Here is a 22,692-nt window from a genome sequence, read left to right as displayed (position 1 = left end):
TGTCATTTGCGTTGACAAATGCCCCAGTAGCTTTCATGGATTTGAAGAGCCGAGTGTTCAAGCCTTATTTGGATTTGTTCGTGATACTCTTCATTGATAATATTTTGATCTATTCCCGCAGCCGTGAGGAGCATAAGCAGCATCTGAGAGTTGTTCTTCAGACTTTGATAGATAGTCAGTTGTATGCCAAGTTTTCGAAGTGTGAGTTCTGGTTGAGTTCAGTTGCATTCTTGGGTCATGTTGTATCACCAGAGGGTATTCAGGTAGATTCGAAGAAGGTAGAGGCAGTCAAGAACTGGCCTACACCAGCATCAACTACAGATATCCAGAGTTTCTTGGGTTTGGCAGGGTATTACCATCGATTTATGGAGGGGTTTTCATCTATTACAACCCCGATGACTAGGTTGACCCAGAAGGGTGCCCAATTCAGGTGGTCGGACGAATGTGAGATAAGCTTTCAGAAGCTCAAGACAGCTTTGACTATGGCACCAGTTTTGGTTTTTCCCACAGATTCAGGGTCATATATAGTTTATTGTGACGCATCTCATATTGGACTTGGTGCGGTGTTGATGCAGGATGGCAAGGTCATTGCTTATGTTTCGCAATAGTTGAAGATTCATGAGAAGAATTAATCAGTTCACAATTTGGAGTAGCAACCATTGCTCACGCGTTGAAGAATTGGAGGCATTATCTGTATGGCGTGTCATGTAAGGTGTTCACAGATCACAAGAGTCTACAGTATTTGTTCAAGCAGAAGGAGCTAAATTTGAGACAGAGAAGGTGGTTGGAGCTATTGAAAAACTATAATATCACTATCTTATATCATCCGGGAAAGGCCAATGTGGTGGCCGATGCTTTGAGTAGGAAGTCAACCTGTATGGGTAGTCTTGCGTATATTCCGGTCGGTGAGAGACAGCTTGCTTTGGATGTTCAGGCTTTAGCCAATCAATTCGTGAGGTTGGATGTTTCTCAGCCCATCCATATGTTAGCTTGCACAGTCGCTTGTTCCTCATTATTCGAGAGTATCCGAGATTGGCAATATGATGATCCTCATTTGTGTGTCCTTAGGGATACAGTGTAGCACGGAGGTGCCAAGCAGGTGGCAGTTGGAGATGATGAAGTTTTGAGGATGCAGGGTCGAGTTTGCGTGCCTAATGTGGATGGACAGTTGATTTTAGAGGAGGCCCATAGTTCCCAGTACTCTATTCATCCTGGCACTGCTAAGATGTATCAGGATTTGCGACAGCATTATTGGTGGAAGAGGATGAAGAGGGATATTGTTGCATATGTGGCTCGATGTTTGAATTGTCAGCAGGTAAAGTATGAGCACTAGAGACCGGGTGGTTTGTTCCAGAAGATTGAGATTGCTGAGTGGAAGTGGAAGTGTATCACTATGAACTTTGTTGTTGGACTCCCACGGACTCAGAGGAAGTTCGATGCAGTGTGGGTTATTGTTGATAGGCTGACCAAGTCAGTGCATTTCATTCCGGTAGCAGTTTCCTATTCTTCCGAGAGGTTTGCTGAGATCTATATCCGGGAGATTGTTCGTCTTCATGGGGTGCCTGTGTCTATCATTTCGGACAGAGGTACACAATTTACCTCACATTTCTAGAGAACAGTTCAGCGTGAGTTGGGCACACGGGTCGAGTTGAGCACAACATTTCATCCTTAAACGGACGGGCAGTCCGAGCGTACTATTCAGATTTTGGAGGATATGTTCCGAGCTTGTGTCATTGACTTTGGAGGCTCATGGGATCAGTTCTTTCCTTTAGCGGAGTTTGCCTACAACAATAGCTACCAGTCAAGCATCTAGATGGCTCCTTATGAGGCTTTATCTGGTAGGCGATGTCGGTCGCCGGTTGGATGGTTTGAGCCGGGAGAGGCTCGGTTGTTGGGTACGGATCTAGTACAGGATGCCTTGGACAAGGTCAGGATCATTCACGATAGGCTTCATACAGCTCAGTCCAGGCAAAAGAGTTATGCCGACCGTAAGATTCGTGATGTGGCATTCATGGTCGGCGAGCCAGTATTGCTTCGGGTGTCGCCTATGAAGGGCGTGATGAGATTTGGGAAGAGGGGCAAGCTTAGCCCTAGATTTATTAGCCCGTTTGAGATTCTTGATTGAGTGGGAGAGGTGGCTTATAGACTTGTGTTGCCACCGAGTTTATCAACCGTGTATCCAGTGTTTCATGTGTCCATGCTTCGAAAGTATCACGGCGATCCATCCCACGTGTTAGACTTCAGCACTATCCAGTTGGACAAGGACTTGTCCTATGAGGAGGAGCCGATAGCTATTCTAGACCGGCAGGTTCGTCAGTTGAGATCGAAGACTTTCACTTCTGTTCGTGTTTAGTGGAGAGGTTATCCTATTGAGGCAGCGACCTAAGAGTCTGAGTTCGATATGCGGAGCCGATATCCCCATCTTTTCTCCGACTCAGGTACTTTTCTTATGTCCGTTCAAGGATGAACAGTTATTTTAGAGGTGGAGAATGTATTTGTGTGCGCAGTCCGAGCTCATTTCCGGAAAGCTTTTATGTGAAAACTAAGTGAAATAAGGAAATTGGCTTTTAAAATTTAATAAAGTTGACTTGGGTCAACGTTCTTAGTAAACGGACCCAGACCCGTGATCCGACGGTCTCGTAGGGTCCGTAGTAAAATTTGGGACTTGGGCATATGCCCGGAATCGAATTCCGAGGTCCCAAGCCCGAGAAATGAATTTTTAAAGAAAATTATTTTATGGAAAATATAAAGGTTTTTGGAAGTGAATTGATGCATTTTCTTGATGTTATTGGGCCCGTATCTTGGTTCCGGAGCCCGGTACAAGTTTGGGATAATAATTAAGATGAATGTGTAAAATTTGTTTGGTCTAAAACGGACTTATAGTTAAGAAAATAGTAATTTTGATGTTCTTGAGTGACTTCATGAATTTGAGGTTTAATTCATAGTTTTTGATATTATTTTGATGATTTGATCGCACGAGCAAGTCTGTATGTTGTTTTTGGACTTGCGTGCATGTTTGGTTTGGAGCCCCGAGGGCTCAGGTGAGTTCTGGATAGGCCGCGGAGTAAAATTGGACTTAGGAAAGGTTGCTGAAATCTTGTATTTGTACCTAGGCCTCTGATCTCGCAATTGCGTGATCAGGCTTCGCAATTGCGAAGTTCTCAGGCATGGGAATTGCGACCCAGGTGTCGCAAATGCGATCCTAGCCTGGGCAGGCCTTGGTCGCAAATGCGACCATTTCTCGCAATTGCAATGTCGCAAATACGAAGGTGACCAGATTTTCCCTTGGTCGCAAATGTGACAGATTCTTCGCATTTGCGAAGACAACAGGTTCTGAAGGGGTTCAAAATTGCGGCATCTACGACCAGTGAATTAGGACTTAGACGCATTTTTCTTCATTTTTCAAACTCTTTCAAACCCTAAGCTCTCTTGGGTGATTTTCTAAAGAATAGTTCTTCTCCAAATCAATTGTAAGTTGTTTCTAACTCATTTTCTTTAATCTATAACATCTTTTCACATGATTCAGTTCAATATCAAGGGTTTTCATGGGGAAAATTGTGTAGAACTTAGGATTTTCAATTTTTGGGGATTTAGACCTCGATTTGAGGTCCGATTTAAAAAAATTATATATTTGAGTTCGTAGGTGAATGGGTAATCGGGTTTTGGTTCGAACCTCGAGTTTTGACCATGTGGGCCCGGGGTCGATTTTTGACTTTTTGGGGAAATTATTGGAAAACCTATTTTCATGCATTAGAATTGATTCATTTAGCATTCATTGATATCATTAAGTAAATTGTGGCTAGATACAAGCGAATTGGCGGTGGAAACAAGAGGTAAAGCGATAATTGAGGTTTAAATTGTGTTCGTGGCATTGAAGTAAGTGGTTGGTCTAACCTTAGCTAGAGGGATTAGGAGTTGTGTCTTATTTGCTATGTGTTAATTGTTGAGTACGACGTATATCTATACGTCGGTGTCAAGCATGCCCGTGAGTCTTATACTATGATTAATGTGACTCTGTTTCGTATTGTTCATGCTTTATATGATGATTTCTATTGTTGAATAAGGCTTGTGGAAGTATTATTGGTAATTGAACATTGGAAAGCGTTGGCTCAAGTTGAGAAATGAGTTGTGAGGAAATTGTGGAAAAGAGAAGAGGTTTATGATATTGTCTCCCTTCCTGGGATATTATTTCTTTTGATATTATCTCCCTGGTCGGGATGTTATTGCTTTTTATATTATCTCCCTTGCCGAGATGTTATTACTCATGATATTGTTTTCCCTTGCCAGGATATTGTTGTTATGCTATTGTTCCTCTGCTGGGATTTTATTGTGACACTATTGATTCCCTTGCCCAAATTGCTTTGTGATTGTTGCTTGGGTGAGAAAGAGTGTAAAGCACGAAGGGTGATACCGTGCACGATTTTAAGAGTGTTAATGCACGAAGGGTGATGCATTGCCAATATTGTGAGGTAAAAGCACGAAGGGTGATGTTGTGCCGCATGATGTACAATGTCGTGCCATAATATGAGTGATAATGCACGAAGGATAATTCCATGCCATTATTATTTGAGGTAAAAGCAGGAAGGGTGATGCCGTACCGATTATATTGATTCTCTTGGTGAGGACGAGAGAAAAAGCACGAAGGGGTGATGCCGTGCAGATTATATCGATTCTTATGGTGAGGACGAGAGTAAAAGCACGAAGGGTGATGCTGTGCATTTATCTTTGATTTCCTTATTCTTGCTTACAGTTGAATTTTCGTGTTCCTTTCACTTCTTTATTGAGATTTGGTTTGTACATGATATTCCCCGCAGCATGTTTCCCCTTCCCATCTTTAACTGCTAGCTTTTGTCATTATTACTTTCTATATATGATATAACTGCACAGGTTTGTTTGGTAGTCTTGTCCTGGCCTCGTCACTACTTCGTCGAGGTTAGGCTAGGCACTTACCAGCACATGGGATCAGTTGTGCTGATACTACACTCTGTACTGTGTGCAGATCCCGTTGCTGCAGCTTTGGACCACAGTGAGGTTGCTACCTTCAGTCCATCAGGCGATCCGAGGTAGTCCTGCAGGCGTCCGCAGGCCTTGGCATCCCCTTCCTATCTAGTTTTTCTTCTGCTCTTTACTATTTCAGAGACAAACATGTATCTATTTTGTTCGAACTTAGAAAGCCTGTGAGATTGTGATGCCAGTCCTGGGTAGCTTGTGTTTATGGATTTGTATCGGTATTATTTTAAATTGTTACATTTCATTCTTCTGCTTTATTATTTTCTGTGTGTAAAACGTTAACTCACAATTGTTAATGGATTAAAACTAAAAAGGGTTAATTAATCAGAATAATTGGCTTGCCTAGCTTTCATTAGTAGGCGCCATCATGACTCACGAGGGTGGAAAATTCGGATCGTGACAGAGAAGCATTAAAAAGGAAGAGAATAATTTCTAAAAAGAAAAAAATGAGAAAATAAAAGACATAATTAAACAGACATTAGAAAATTTATTCCAAGAAAAAGAAAAACAAGACAAACATATGATTAAAAATCCCAATCTTAATCCAAGTCCAGAAAGGTCTTAAAGCTCAGGGGAAGATGATAATTATGAAGATGAAAACTATCTAAATTATCAAGATGCTCAAGATCCAACGAAGATGATTCAGGAATGAGTTTTGATTCAATAGCTCCACATAATTTAGACACGTAAAAATAAGCAAGGTCTTAGTCAGAAGCAATTGAGAGCAATAAAGACAAGGAAAACCAAGAGCAATAATGCGGGAGACAAGTTAAAAAATAAGAAGTTATATAAAAGAAGAAGTGACAAAAAAAAAAGAAGTGACAAAAAGAAAAGCTACAAGACAATTTGAATAGAAGATGTGACAAAAGATAGTGCTACAATACAATTTGAATTTTTGAGTGGAAAATATAGTTACAAATACTAAGGGAATCTCTGCTCAAGCCATGTGAAGATGGGGCCCAATGAAGTACCCTGCAAGGCTAGACAAGAAAGATTTCTGGAAATGTTTGAAGTCCATTTTTAAATCCGCTTCAAAAACTTAGCTATAAAAAGGGCAAGAAAGAAGAAGAGAAGGACATAAGTACAAGAAAGAATACTCTGAAAAAAGCCCTCCAAAACACTCTTCGTCCAACACCCACCATTCTCTAACACTTTGTATTATATCTTTGTAAAATATTTCCTTATGAATGCCTTAGTAGTTCCTACCTCAAGCCTTTAAAATAAATAAATCCTTATGCTTATGTGTGTACGTTTTTAATTCCCAAGTCCAGTAAACTTTTTCAGGTTTCCCGAAAGGGAAATCTCTCTCTCCTGCAAACATGTAAGTTACTTATTTTATCTAAATTATGTTTCTGGATATTACTCCTGTTTTACAGTTTTATGTTATTATGTATAGTTTTATATTTTTTATTCCTCAATTATTAATTTGTAAATAACTAGACATCACTCTTAATATATGATTATCTTTTCAATTTCTTAACAATTTTGATGGATTAATCTATAAATTCCTAGAAAAAAACGGTTAAGTCAAATCCAAAATTAACCAGAAGTGGGTATATATGTTTTACCGTGGCCAAGGTGAGGCTAAAGAAAAAAGAATTAAGAAAATATTTATTTCTTTAAAAAGTTGGGAAGAAGAGATGAACAGAGTGAAGAATTAAAAAAAAAGGTATAGGAGGGGTAATTTCAGTTCATAATTTTGATAATACTGTAACAATATAAGTTTACAGATTAAGAGAAAGAGAGTACCGAATAAGATTTTACAACATAAGACTTTAATCAATAAAACAATTTTACCGCAAAAAATTCTTACTTTTTTACCTTATAAATTTTACCGTACCATAAAAACAAAGAAGAAAAATTTTAATCCCTATTAATTTAGGTAACTATAATCCAGAAATATTTGCTAGAAGCCTTACCACAAGTTTAGAAGAGTTTAAGCTAGACATAGAAACCGAATTTTATTCGATAATAGATTTAGCCATACATTTTATATACCTAAAACAAAATAATAAAATTTGTTCAGACCTATACAAACAACTGCACTTGATAATTTTATACTATCGTATCATCATATATATATATATATATATATATATATATATATATACACTGAATCCCCTCAATATTAGAGCAGACATTAGTTCAAAGAAAAAGTGAAAAATTGGTGTGAGGATTTTATACATGCTACATTTTGGAGTAATCTTTTTGAAACAATGTTTCTACTATTCTATCAGAATAAAACCATTCTGAAAGTTGCCAAGTACAAATAATAACAAATCATGTGAATTTAATTCGAAATACTAGACCTCTCTATAACTGCATCCTTATATAATAGCACTTTACTATAAAAGTCAAGTTTTTCCGGAACCAAATTTTATGTTCTATTATAATATATATTTTCTATAACAGCAATTCGCTATAACATCCAAAAATATCTAAAACAAATGAGGTTGTTATAGAGATGTTTGACGGTATTTTGATTAATTGGCCCATATGTTTTGGATACTGCATGTCCGTAATGTAATATTTTTCGCCATCCATCTGAAATATTATTGTATTTTTGTATCATAATATCTTTTATTATTAATAATATTTTTTCATTGAACAAAACCCTTGATGATGGAGCATGCATTAGTATAAATAGAGAAAAAGCACAAATAATTCCACGTGGGAATTAAAGTCGTGCAAGATTTTTTGGAGTAATAATTGATATTTTCATATAAAAACTTTGAGTGAGAGACGTTAATTCAAAGCAATATGCCGACAAGTAATTGATAATGCAAAAAAAGGCATAACTACAATAACTAATTCAATTTCAATAGAAATTGAATCGAAACCCAACTTATTTATCTGATCAGTGATCAGTTCTTCCACTATTAAATAAATAATATTTCATTATCGGTGACATAATATATTTATTAGTATAATGTATTCCATTTCATAATATTTTACTATCTTATATCTCTATACCTCTTTTCAGACCGAATACAGTTCTTTGCGAGTGAATTTATTATATTTTTTCACGCGGGGTATAATTATATATGTGAAAACCCCAAATATCTTTGTAATAATTAACTAATACTTCTATAAGAATTAGTGCAAAGTCGAACTCGTCAAAATTTAAATCTTTTAAACTACATACTTCGATATCTTTATCCCTGTGTATTGGAGCACCCATTACCACAAAAGGATAGTCGATGTGGGGATTTTATTCAAGTTGATTGTATTAGATCAGTACGTGTCAAGGATGACCAGTCAATAGTAATTCAACCATGGTGACACTGGACACAAACCTGTGACCGGATAAGAAATAATTCAAGATATAGCCATTACAGAAATGTTTCAGAAGACCCAAGTTTCCTTCGGCTTTTATTGGCCTTTATTAGGCTTTATTACTCTTTATTATTATTTATTGTTAAGAAACTAAGTTTAAAGTAACACTATGAAACAATAAAATAGATAATAGAAGTAGTGAGAAAAAGAGAACTATCTTATTTCTTCCATATATTCAAGTATATATTTTCCAAGTGTATTCAAGTCTCTACAATATCACTACTCATCCTCTATTTATAGTATTACATAAAGGTATACAAGAGAATGAGATCATGGAGGAAGATCACGGGGGAGGTTATGAAAGTATGGGAGTTACAACCATAAGTATTGGAGTAGTGGGAGTTATTGAGATAATAGAGAAGAGTGGTGGGTATTATTCCTTTGGTGGTTATGGACATCCACCATAATTTAATATTTTATAACGCTCCCTATTAGATGTCCATATATAATGTGCCTCGTTAAAATCTTACTAGGAAAAAAATCTTGTGGAAAAATATTCTAGTGAAGGAAAAAGAGTATACATATCTAGTAATACGCATTGTTTGTTGCCTTATTAAAAATCTTTCCAGGAAAACCCAGTGGGATAAAACCTTAGCTAAGGGAAAACGAGTACAGCGTGTATTTGTCTCCCCCTAATGAAAATATCACTTTATTTCTCGGAGACGACGAATTCCAAGCTTGTATAACAACTTCTCTATTGTTGAGGTTGGTAATCATCCATTGAACAGATCCACCAAGTTATCAATCAAATAAATTTATTGAACATCTATATCACCAATCTGTCGAAGATCATATCTGAAAAGAACTTTGATGAAATGTGCTTTATTTTGTCGCCTTCAATATATTGTTCTTCCAATTGAGATAAGCAAGCAACATTGTCTTCATATTGAAATATTTTTTTCCAAAGAAAAGGCACACATCTATTGTGTATTAAGGTACTTGCTTTATCGATTTCTTGTATCTTGGCATGACTATTTACTGTCTTGTCGAATATCATAATATAACAGTACCCTCACGTGCAAATAAATAGTTTGAAGATCGAACTTCAAGAAATGCATGCATTTGCATATCCAACAAATACTTGATAGTATTTGTTAGAATAAACAAATCAATATCAACGATTCTTTTTGAAGTATAACATAAATAGTATTTCAATATCTTCATATAGGAAAAAAACTATATCTCGCTAGCATATTATTATACTTATGATTTTAGCAAGATACATTAGTGCACCAAGGATCTGTTGAAGCTTTATTTAATAAATTTCTTGAAAACCTTAATATGCTTTAGAACAACTTAAATCCTTCAACGATTTTTATTATACGCATATCAAATGTATTGTCAGACCAAAACCTGAAATGACTACATCCACCCTAAAAGAACTTGTCTCCATATGATCAATGCCATGATATATACAAATCTTCTTGTTCTACAAGTCGTCTTTATGTTTATCGACTTGATTTTTTTAATTTAGCTTTTCGCACAAGAATACATTTATACCTCCATTGGCTTTATACTTTCAGGTGTTGGGACTATCCCTCCAACTTCACATTTTCCAGGTGAAGTCAATTTTTATTGCGTAATTTTCATTTGGCCAATCATTGATCTGTCCAAATTCCATGATAGATTTGAGCTCAAGATTCTCATCAATATATATAATATTGAGCACTACATTATATCAACAATATTATCAACGGTCGTTTTATATTGGTTCTATCATTACCTAATAAAGACATAACTTGTTGAGATCTATTTATCTCATTATTTTCAGGTACTTGAGCCTCTTCCATCAGGTCTTATAAAGTGTTATGTCATGATGCTCTTATAGAGAGCTTGACTCCTTATTATGACCCTTGAATATTTGCTCCTCTCCTTCTTCAAAGATTTTTATCTTTGGAACTGATTAGACTACTACGCTTCATGCGTTCATAGATTATGTCCATCATGGATTTTATTCTATTTGGAGCATTAGCAGCTGAAATATAACATTTAGTTTTGGGTCAGCAAATGCCTCTGGCAATATTTTGCAAAGGAATTATCCCTTGAACTTCAAGTTTACATTTTCTTATAGGATGATCTAGATGTACTCATAATAAATCATTCCACGTATCACCTTTTCAATTGCCCATTTTCTTTCCATAATGTTGGGATCATAACCACATATCTCTAACCTTCTTTGGAGACCCATCTTTGTGCATTGTAGTGGAACAATTAAATCATATAGCACATTCATATTTTTAGATGGAACTTATTTGGTTCCTGACGCTGAACCAATTGTGATAGGGAGAATTTATCATAACTTATTGGCTAGATGCGTACAAGTACTATTGTATATTAAATAATACACCTCATACCAAATTTCCTTTTGGGTGTTTTGCTCTCATAACTAATGGTTTAGCTATAATTGGAGGCATAAAATTTCTGCTAAACCAACTTGGATTTAAACCAGCAGTATTAAAATAAATCATCATAATTTACATTGTGGAACTGTGCTCTAATAATTTGAACAATCAACCTTGCAAAATCTCAACTGCAAGTTGATAATAAATGCACATGTGACCATACAAGAGATACATCTGTTCAAATCATACAATAGTAAACGATCTACATGGCAGGTGACTGGGCCTAATATATATCACCTTTTATTCATTCCAGAAATCATGGGATTCAATCCCAACCTTAGCTGGTATATTATGGAAATAAGCAGCACAAAAGAATTCTTGAAGAATATTCTATTTATTCAATATATACCTATGTGAATTCTCAATAAATTTTTCCGCAGCATAATTGAAGCGGGATGCCAACCGGTCATGCCAACTAATATTTCTTTCAGTAAACCTTTAGTTTACTTGTGGCATGTGATTCCATCATCATGCTTATACTTGTGTAGTACAAATAGAAGAAAAATCGGGTAATCTTTCATATTTACCTAGTATGATTATAGTAATATGAAGATAATCAATTATAACGACCCGATCGGTCATTTTAAACTCCTGCGCATTTTATAGAGGTTTGAGGCCATCCGTAGCTTCACTTCTGGTATTATGACTTGTGCACATGGTCGGAATTGATTTTCGGGAAGTTCGGAGTTGATTTGGAAAGAAAATTCTCATTTCGGAAGTTTTACGTTGGAAGAATCTGACTAAGGTTTGATTTTGAGTAAACGACCTCGGAATCGGGATTTGAAGGTTCCAATAGGTTCGTATGATGATTTTGGACTTGGGCATATGTTCGGATCGGGTTTTGGATGACCAGGAACCGTTTCGGCGCCTATTGTGGAAGTTGGCAGTTTGGAAGAGTTTCATAAATTTAGGTTGAAGTGCATTTCAATGTTATCGATGACCGCTTGGGATATCGAGTCTAGAATAACTCTATATGGTGATTCTGGTCTCGGGAAAGCATCTGGATGTGGATTTGGAGGTCCGTAGGTGATTTCGGGGGTCTGTTGGCGAAAGTTATAAATTTGAAGGTTATGGAAAGTTTGATCGGGAGTGGACTTTTTGATATTGGGGTCGGATTCCGCTTCCGAAAGTTAAGATAGGTCCGTAACTTCCCACCCTCGGGAGTCGTGATGGCACCTACTAATGTGAGCTAGGCAAGCCAAACCTTTAATCTAATAACTTCATTAACCAATTATTTTTTTTAACAAATATAAGACGATAACGTGGTAATAGCGGAAATTCAAATTTAAGCGGAAGACAACAATAAGATTTATGAAAAACGCATCTATTACAGATACTTAAGCCTTAACCACCCAAAACCTGCTGTCACTGTGTCACAGACTGTCTAAGAGATTACTGCATACAAAGTGTGAAGAAAATGACAATACACTGTTTTTGAATAAAAGGAAAATAAAACAGGAAATAGGAATAGAGGAGACGCTAGGGCCTGCGGATGCCTGCAGGTCTACCTTGGATCTCTGCGTGGACTGAAAGTAGCCTCCACACTACGGTCCGAAAGCTGCTCCGAGATTTGCACATAGTGCAAAGTGTTGTATCAGCGCAACCGACCCCATGTGCTGGTAATTGTCTAGCCTAACCTCGGCGAAGTAGTGACGAGGCTAGGACCAGGCTACCAAATAAACCTATGCAGTTATATAATATACAGTGGAAAGTAAAGCAGAATAAACAAATAAAGATGGGAAGGGGAAATATGCTTCGGGGAAAACAGGTAAAATAGAATATCAAGAGAACTATAAAGGAATCAAAATCCAAACACTAACATGAATAAGGAAAACAAAGGCAGATTTCACTTTCTTTTCACATCTTGTTGCAGGCGTGCAACCCGATCCCATTTCCTGTATCTCATGGAAGGTGTGCCACCCGCTCCCATTTCATTTATCTTGTGGCAGGCGTGCCACCCGCTCCCATTTCATTTATCTCGTGGTAGGCGTACCGCCCGCTCCCATTTCATTTATCTTGTGGTAGGCGTACCACCCGCTCCCATTTCATTATATCTTGTGGTAGGCATACCACCCGCTCCCATTTCATTATATCTTGTGGTAGGCGTACCACCCGCTCCCATTTCATTATATCTTGTGGTAGGCGTACCACCCGCTCCCATTTCATTATATCTTGTGGTAGGCATACCACCCAGGCCCATTTACAAACCAACAATAATCACAAGGAATCCCGGCAAGGGAACACGAGTAATATAACAACTTCCGGACAAGGGAATAATGATATTTCAATAACATCCCGGCAAGGAAACAATACTATCAAAATAAATATCCCGGCAAGGGATCATTAATATCAAACAAACATCCTGGCAAGGGAACCCTGGTGATAATAACATATGAAGCGCAATAAACCACAACAGAGTCATAACAATTATAATACAAGACTCACGGGCATGTTTGACTCCAACGTATAGATACTTGTCACCATGCCTATAGGTCATACTCCACAATTAACATGTAGCAAATAAGACACAACTCCCAATCTCTCAAGCTAAGTTTAGACCAAACACTTACCTCGATGCTATGAACACAATTCACGATTCAACTATAGCTTTACCCTTTGATTCCACCACCAATTCGCTCGTATCTAGTCACAAGTTACTTAATTACGTCAATAACGGTAAATGAATCAACCCCAATACATGAAAATAAATTTTCTAAAGTTTTACCCAAAAAGTCAAAAATCGCCCCCGGGCCCACATGGTCAAAATCCTAGGTTCGAACCAAAACCCGATTACCCATTATCCCACGAACCCAAATATATAATTTGTTTTGAAATCAGACCTCAAATCGAGTTCCAAATCCCCAATTTTTAAAAAACCTAGGTTCTACCCAAAACACCCAATTTCCCCCATGAAAATCATTGATTTTGAGTTGAAATCATGTTAAAAGATGTTAATGATTGAAGAAAACGAGTTAGAAATCACTTACCAATGTTTTGGAGAAGAAAGGTTATTTGAAAAATCGCCTCTTATGTTTTTGGGGTTTTGAGAAATGAAAAATAACTGAAAATCTCGTCTTAATATACTACTTTCAGCTCCCCTGTGCGGACTGCACAAAATCAACTGCGGCTGCGCAGCTCCCAAATAGACTGCAGTAACATGCTTTAGTATTTTGGTCATAACTTTCTCTACAGATGTCGAAATTGTGATTTCTTTAGTTTTCTGGAAACTAGACACGAAGGACTATAACTTTTATTTTTAAATCATCTCACAATTTCTTGTATATCAAAAGATATAGGCTTCCAAAGTCGGACCAGTGAAATATTCTTTACCGCGGACCGCACAGAATCTAGTGCGGCCGCAACGCCCTCACCGCGGTCCGCACAAAATCCAGTGCGGCCGCACAAGACCCTGCGCGGCAGCATTCCTCTTTGTGCGGACCGCACTGGTCTGTTCAGAGGTCTTCCACTTCTCTGAACCTGCAACAACTATATTTTTAAGCCTAAGACATCCTGGGACCTACCCGAAACTCACCCGAGCCCTCGAAACCCCAAACCAAGTGTGCATACTAACTCAAAAATATCTTACGGTCCTACTCGTGCGATCACATCATCAAAATAACCGGTAAAATCATGAATTAAACCTCAAAACTCAACATTTCATCAAGAACTCTCAAAGTTCATAACTCTTCAACCGGAAGTCCAACTCACGTCAAATAAACTCCGTTGTTCACCAAACTTCACAGTTATCTTTCAAATGTACGGGCTCCGAAACCAAAATATGGGCCCGATAACAATGGTTTCAAACATTAATTCTTTTCTTTATTTCTTAGATAATTCAGTAAAATAATTTCTTTCAAAAATTGATTTCTAAGGCTTGGGACCTCGGAATTCATTTTCGGGCATACGCTCAAGTCTCATATTTTACTGCGGACCTCCCAGGATTGTCGGAACACGGATCTGGTTCCGTTTGCTCAAAATGTTGACCAAAGTCAACCATAATCAAATTTTAACTCTAGAATTTCTAATTCTCTTATTTTCACATAGAAGACTTTCCGGATATAGGTCCGGACCACGCACGCAAATCAAGGTGGGGTAAAAGGGAGGTTTTTAGGCCTCAGAACACTGAATGCACTTGCAACACAAGTGATGACCTTTTGGTTTATCACATTCTCCACCTCTAAAACAATCGTTCGTCCTCGAACGAACATAAGAAGGAAGTACCTGAGTCGGGAAAAAGATGGGGATAATGGCTCCGCATATCGGACTCGGACTCGCAGGTCAATGCCTCAGGAGGCTGACCTCTCCATTGAACACGAACAAAAGGAAAACTATTTGATCTCAATTGACGAACCTGCCAGTCTAGAATAGCTAACGGCTCCTCCTCATAAGACAAGTCCTTGTCCAACTGGACAGTGCTGAAATCTAACATGTGTTGATACCCAATTTTTTCCAATATATTTTTGTATACAAAATACTTTCAAAATAGCATGTACATACATATATTAGCATTCCCAAGAGTTTTGGTATTTATTCCTAATTTTTAAGATTTTAAAATCAATTTATTGTCTATTTTTAGTAGTACAAAATCCAATAATTATTGCCAAGATTATCATCTTGGTGAATAACTTATTTTATTCTCATATTTATACCAAAATATAATTAAGGTGATTTTTGTATATTTTTTACAAATCTATTTGATATTTTAAGCTAAATTGCATGTAATTGCAATTATAGCATATTTCATGAGTAGTAGCATTTTATAATTATAAAATTCCAGTATTTTTAAATTAATATTTATATAGTATTTGTTGGCTCAATATTTTTAATTTACTTTTAAAATTATTATTACTAATTTTATAAAATAAAAAGGAAAAATAGGCTATTTAACACTTAGCCCATTTCTATTTCAGTTACAGCCCTTTCACCATTCAATTTTTGCCCTCAATTTGACTGATTCACCCCCAAATTAAACCAGCCCAATCCCCAAATTACCCGACCCCTAACCCAATTTAAAAACCCACCCAGCTCCTCTTTGATCCAGGCCGTTGATCATTTTGATCAACGACCATAAACTCCTCTTTCCCTTTTTAGTTCCCAAACCACCCTTAACCTAATTCATTTCCCCTGAGACGCCACCTTTGAACACTTTTTGTCTCTCAAACTCTGTCGAACCTCTCTGAAACCCTAATCGTTTCCCACCTTATCTCACCATGTTTCCACCAGAATCCATGGCGTCTCCGGCCATGGACGGTCTGTACTCATCCTATCTCACCATCAGACCTAAGCTATTCAAGGTTTGAAGCCCGACTACAATGGCCTTCTTCAGATCCTTCTCAGATCTGTAGATCTATGGTTTCTCCGGCCATTATTCCGGCATGTTCAAGAAATATGAGTCTTTTCAACTCAGGATCTGATTTTCCTCAAGACCTTTCTTATTGCTAGGGTTTTCTCTGCAACTCTAAGCTGTCTGAGGTTCAGTACCCGCCTATTTTCTTAGATCTGTGATATGTCTGGGCTTTATTTGACATTTTAAAGGTTTTCCCCAAACTTCCTTTTCAAAATCGTTCAATTTCTATTTTAGGGTTTCTGAAAAAGTTTCTTCAAATATCTTTCTAATTCTTTCCGTTCTTTCTTTATGTGTGTTTATCTATGTTAGGCTCGTATGTTTTCTTTTCTACTACGCATGAGTTTCCTCTCTTATTTCTTTTCTATTATGCAAGACTCTTCTATTTTTGTTGTCACTCTTATGCTCTCATGTTAATCCGCGTTGTTGATCCTTATTCTTTGCTATATGTGTTTATGGTTGAGTTCTTTGATTTTGTTCACTTTACTGAGTTCTGTTTGTGTTCCTGCTAAGCATATTTCATCTACTTTTGTTTAAAGCTCGTATCATCTCTTTCTTCTGAACTTGTTTAAATTCCAAGTTTTCTCGAGCATGTTCTCATGACTTTGAATCAGTGTTCTTTCTATCGTGTGTGTTTGTCTCTCATAAGTCTTTAGAAAAGACTTTTGAGCCCCTCTCAAGTGGCATGCCTTCTCATCTCTATTGTCTGACTCAATTTGAAACCATAGGATTTGGGGGTTTCTTTGGCAAGTGGTATTAGGGTTCCACTTTGGGACCCTAGGCTTTCAGACTCACTATGAGTTGTAACTGAACTCGAATCCCTTTTGCTTGTGGCTCTAAGACTTTCAATGTTAGACTCTTTTTCCAAGAAACCTGACGATTCCTTTTGCTTGATCTTGTGCTTTATATATGAGAAATTACTCTTTCAAAAGTTTTCACCAATTAAGTGATTGATTCCGAAATTCCTTTAACAAGGCTGATGAATTGTCACTGATTTTTCTTCGATTGAACCTCTTTTACCTTTCTTGACTTCGTTCATTTGAATTGAACTTGTAATTTTGGTTTCATGGCTGTTTGATTGATTCCCTTGCCATATTTGGCACAAACTGTATGTCGTTGATTATTTTCCTTAAATAACTTCTATGTACTTACCCCTTTTGTGCTACTTTGAAAAGGTTTTAATTAAAACTTCTTTCCTTAACTAATTTTTACCCGTTGAAATCAGAATCCCTTAACCAAAGGGAGGTTGATTTCAATGATATTTCCTTACCTTTCTTACTTGATTTTTGCACTATAAAAGGGACTGCCCTTCTGCACTTTTAAGACACCGTACACCTTCAGCTCACACGACCTACGCACTACCAGTCCTTAACTCTAATTCAATACATGAACACTTGCAATATTGCTTTGAATTCAATACTCTTTCAACACTCTGCTTTTGCTTGAGATCTTTTGGAATTGATTGGCTTGCAACTTGGCTTTTTCTCAGACTACTGTTTTTACTTGTTTTCCCCTTAAACTGGTATGTTCTGATTTAACGTTTCTACCTCACCCCTATGTGCTTATTTATAGTTTTCTGCAATCCTGTTAACTTTACTGCTCATGTTCAATGATTTTTGCTAAGTATGTTCTTTCCCTGCACCTGTTTCTATTGTGAATCTCTACCCCCTATTCCCTTCTATGTGTTTGAGTTAAGGCTCATGGCCTGGCAATATTCAAATTGCTGCTCAGGTCATAACCTGATCCACAATGGATCCTAACTCTTAAGAATTGGCTAACAGACTGGTCGGGGGTGTGCCAGCATTCCCAATTGCTGAGCATGACCACCAGCCTGCCATGGCTTTCCCCTAATTCCCCTATGCACTTACACTTATTCTTAGACTCTTAAGTTCTGCCCCCCTCTTATGAGCCTTGCTTTAGGACCTTGAGTTCCCTCTGAACTTGGACATCAGGGGGTTGGCCCTTCCACACTGCACTATGATCTCAATTCTGCAATGTGTTTGGGGTGTAAGCACTGCCCGGGGAACTTTGACACATCCCAAACATGACAAAGGCTTTTGGAAATCTGATCTTGGAAGTTGGTTTATCTCATCTTGTTGGACTTTGAGTCTGAATTAGGCTGTTTGGTTGTAGCTGGAATTTCTGATGTAATTTTACTTTTTTTTATTCATTTGGGTCTATAATAATTTGTAATAACTATTGGGGTTGGCTAGTGAAAAGGGATCGGGGTGAATGTATGCAAAGGGTAGAAAACTTGCCTATAGGACTTTTTTGATTTCTGCATTCTCATCTTAGAACTCATGCCTATAAGATTTTCTGATTTCTGCATTCTCATCTTAGAAACCTTGCCCATAAGTTTTCTGCACTTCTGCATTCTCATCTTAGAAACCATGCCTATAAGTTTTTCTGCACTTCTGTATTCTCATCTTAGATACCATGCCTATATGACTCTTGCATCTATATAATCGTTTAAAACCAATAATGCTTAGATAACTTGCCTATATGAGTAATCAATTGAATCAGCTTCATCTATTTCGTTTATGAGTCTAAAATCAGTCATAACGTCGTTTAAAATCTGCAGATCTTTTGTTTATAGAACCAGCAACCCTCTTTTTAAAATCAGTACGCTCCGTTAGATATCATGCCTATAGGTCTTACTTAGGCAAACAATTAGGTTGTTAATTAACTGTGTCAGTTTTTGATAACTACAACCAGAAAAGGCTAATTCAGACTCCTCATTTGAGAAATATGTGATAAATTAGCCTGTCCTAATGCTTTTAAAATTAATTCAGACTATAACCAGTATTTGAAGTCATGCTAAATAATTTGCTCCTTTATGTGAGGAGGCCTGTTTGAGCCCTTAAACTGCTATTTGTTTCCCCCTACTTGTTTATGTGTTTTGTTTGTCGCATTAAAATTTTGTCCTTTTAAAACTCTGGAAAAAAAAACAAACCTCCCTCCCTTTAGGACTAGTAGTCCCAAATGCCTCCGGGACTGATAGGATCGGGGCGGGTAATAACATGCAGTAAGCAACGACACTATTCCGCGTTTAATACCTTAATGGGGTGGGAAAGTGTAGATATGGACATGATGACCGGTGCGCTAATACCACGTGCGACCCCTCTTCTGAGGAGTGATTGCCGGGTATTGCATTGATGTGATCCATATTGTTTGTAAACCTAGGACCCCTTCCCCTTTACTTGTTATCCCTTTTTTTTAACTGTCCAGACTATTTGCTTAAGATTTCTGTTTTCTTTATATTTCTTCAAATTTTTAATTCACTTGCAACATTATGTGTAAATCCCCTTCTATTTGAGACCTTTATTTGCTTACATGTTAGTTAAAGTCACAATTGTAACATGGTCGGGAACCACACTAGTGGATCTTGGGGGGTGCCTAACACCTTCCCCTCAAGATAATTTCTAGCCCTTACCCGAACTCTGGTTTTCCAACTCGAACTCTTCTTTAGTGTCCTAATGCACTTTAATCATTAGGTGGCGACTCTTCAACCCAAAAAACCCAATTCCCAAGAGGGAACGAGTTGTCCTCCCGAATTTCATGAACCCAATTTCGCCTTTAGAAAAAGGGGCGCGACAGCATGGCGACTCTGCTGGGGACTTCTTTAGGCTTTTACCATCTCATGTTACTTGTGGCTTCACTGCTTCTTTATTACCTTTATTTAATGTCTTTACCTCTTTTCTGCTATGAAAATGACTTGGCTCTTTGTTTCTTTTCTTTAATGCTTTCTTTTACCGCTTTCCTTCAATGTCGTTGTAATTATGAGCAATTATTGTAATCATTACTTTATGAACGTGCAAATACGTGACAACTTGTTTCATTCTTGTAATTGCATATTCAACATCATATTCCACTCGTGCCAAACAAAATACCATAGCAAAGCTTATAATGAGTGGTTGCGCCCTTCCAATATTATTACCCCCTAAATTTGGTAAAGGCGTATTTGCGGTAAAATCAGTCGATTAGCGGTGCAGTCGACGGTTCTGTGCCTTTCGCTCTTGAGTTATCCGCTCAAGGGTACTGGTCTAATACCCATAAAAACCTTACTCTGTTCAATTGTGCATGCATCACTGTCAAACCTAGTAGAGTCAGTTATGATGTCCGCATAATGACTTTTTAAGATAGCCTTGTCCAAAATCCACTAGGTTCCCTTGAAACCCAAACTGACGCTACCACGTCTATGCATTTATTTGGAGAACTAAATGCTGCTCATGCTAATTGTTGATATTTAATAGCCGAATCTGTCAGAAGTATGGCCTCACCCTTTGTTTTGCAGAAATGAATGACAAATTTCTCGACTTTGGTATGGTCAACATACCCTTACTCTTGCTGACCTAGTGGAGGAACCTCCCATCTAGTAACCAAATCAACGAATGGAAAGAGAGAGTCACCAGGGCTAGTGAGAAGCTGGAATATCTGGAATGCAGTCTGCTGGAGTTGGAAGGGAAAGTGAGGAAAAGAGTCACCGACTGTCAAAACGCTGAGGAAGGCAAAGGAGAACGCCTGGCGAGGGCATTCTTACTAGAAAATCTGCGCGAGCTGGAGGATATGATCAACGAAAACATTCAACCTGAAGAAGGTCCTTTTGGGACCAAGTAGCTAGGAGTCTTTTCTTTTGCTTTAAGAATGAAATAAGGCCAATGGCCATTAGTGACATTTTATTTTCTGCTATTTTTAGTGTCGTTTTGGGATTCATCTTATTTTTATCATTAAAATGAGGCATTTAACATTATAAGTTCTCCAAATCAACTTGTCGCTAGGCCTACCTCAGGCACAACGAGGCCCCCAAATTAGGACACGAATTATATTCTCGCACTATGTGTTTAAATATCACAACTTCTTTTTCTTACAACCCGCACTAACTTGCTACCTTTTTTTTATTTTTATTTTGTTTGTTTTATTCCCCTCCCCAAAGGTTAGTTCGTGCACTCTGGCATCGTCATCATACTCCACAAGATCTAAGGGCCCTTCTCCTCCTCCTCCTATCAGAAATAAGAACAAGGGAAAATTGGAAGATTTGAGCATCATCAGAAAAGAGAACTCAGTTGAAAGGGTAGAGGTTCCTCAGGGTATTCAGGTTTCCAAGGAAAGTGCCTCCTAGCTCGAGCAAAAGTTGTTGAAATTTCAGGAAGAACTGGACCAAGTTCGGAACTTGGCAAGCTTGTCGTTTTCCCTCACCACCCCAGATGTCAACTTTCCCAACACTCAAAACCCTACACCTCCACAAAACATCCCGAAACCACAAAACCAACCCGCTCCCCATCACCACTGCAACACATGCCACACTTCAAACAACACCCCACTGCTCATCCCTGAACCACTAAACTCCACAAATTATCATCTCCACAACACCCATATCTATGTGGAAACCATACAACACTATACTCAACATATTTCAAGCACTCCTGAGTCTGATAACAAAGACTCTATTATCAAGAAGTTGGCTGCGGAATTCAAGAAGCCGTCTAGCAGAGTTCAGGGTGTTGAAGGAAACAAGGGGATCGGAGGATTGAATTACGAAGACCTTTGCATTTAGCTAGATGTCGAACTGCTCGAGGGGTACAAACCTCCCAAGTTCGAGATGTTTGATGGCACAGGGGATCCCAGAGTCCATTAGAGGACCTACTGCGACAAGATGGTTAGAGTAGGGAAGGATGAAAAGATTCGCATGAAGCTCTTTATGAGAAACCTGAAAGGGGATGCTATATCTTGGTACATTAGCCTGACCCGAAGAAGTGGTCGAATTGGGTAAGTATGGCGTCCGATTTTATGGATAGATTCAGATTCAACACGGAGAATGCGCCAGATGTGTTCTACATCCAGAACTTGACGAAGAAACCTACGGAGACGTTCTGCGAGTATGCTACTCGTTGGAGATCAGAAGCTACTAAGGTCAGGCCGGCTTTAGAAGAAGAACAAATGATTAGGTTTTTCGTCCGGACTCAAGACCCACAATATTACGAGAGGTTGATGTTGATTGAAGGCCAGAAATTTTCCGACATCATTAAGATATGGGAAAGGAACGAGGAAGGTATTAAAAGTGGTATGGTCACAAACTTTGAAGCATTACAGGCCACCACCAAGGCTCTACAGTCTGGTGGCATGTCCAAGAAAAGGGATGTGAGTGTCGTGATGGTTGCACGGTGAACAAAGTCCCCAATCAAATACCAAACCTACCCATTACCTCCACTTACATATCAGCCTACCCCAAATTACCAAGCACCCTTGCCCTCTTACCAAGATCCACCGCCTACTTACCAATCATATCCACCTCCCACATATCAGCCCACTTCGCCCAGATACTCTCAACCCGCATCTGTCTACCAAGCCTACAACACCCAACAAGCCCACTATCAATCACCTCCCCCTCACAAAAATTTCCTTAAACCCCGACCAAACTTCAATCGTAGACCCCCCAAACAGTATACTGCCATTGCTGAACCTATCGACCAGCTGTATGAAAGGCTCAAAGCTGCTGGTTACGTCACCCCTATCCCTTCCATAAACCCCCAAAACCCCTCCCAATAGGTCAACCTAAATAAAACCTGTGCATAACATTCCGGCATGAAGGGGCATACCATT

The sequence above is a fragment of the Nicotiana sylvestris genome, chromosome 1, assembly GCF_000393655.2.
Source record: "Nicotiana sylvestris chromosome 1, ASM39365v2, whole genome shotgun sequence".
Taxonomy (NCBI): domain Eukaryota; kingdom Viridiplantae; phylum Streptophyta; class Magnoliopsida; order Solanales; family Solanaceae; genus Nicotiana; species Nicotiana sylvestris.
This window is presented reverse-complemented; position numbering follows the sequence as displayed.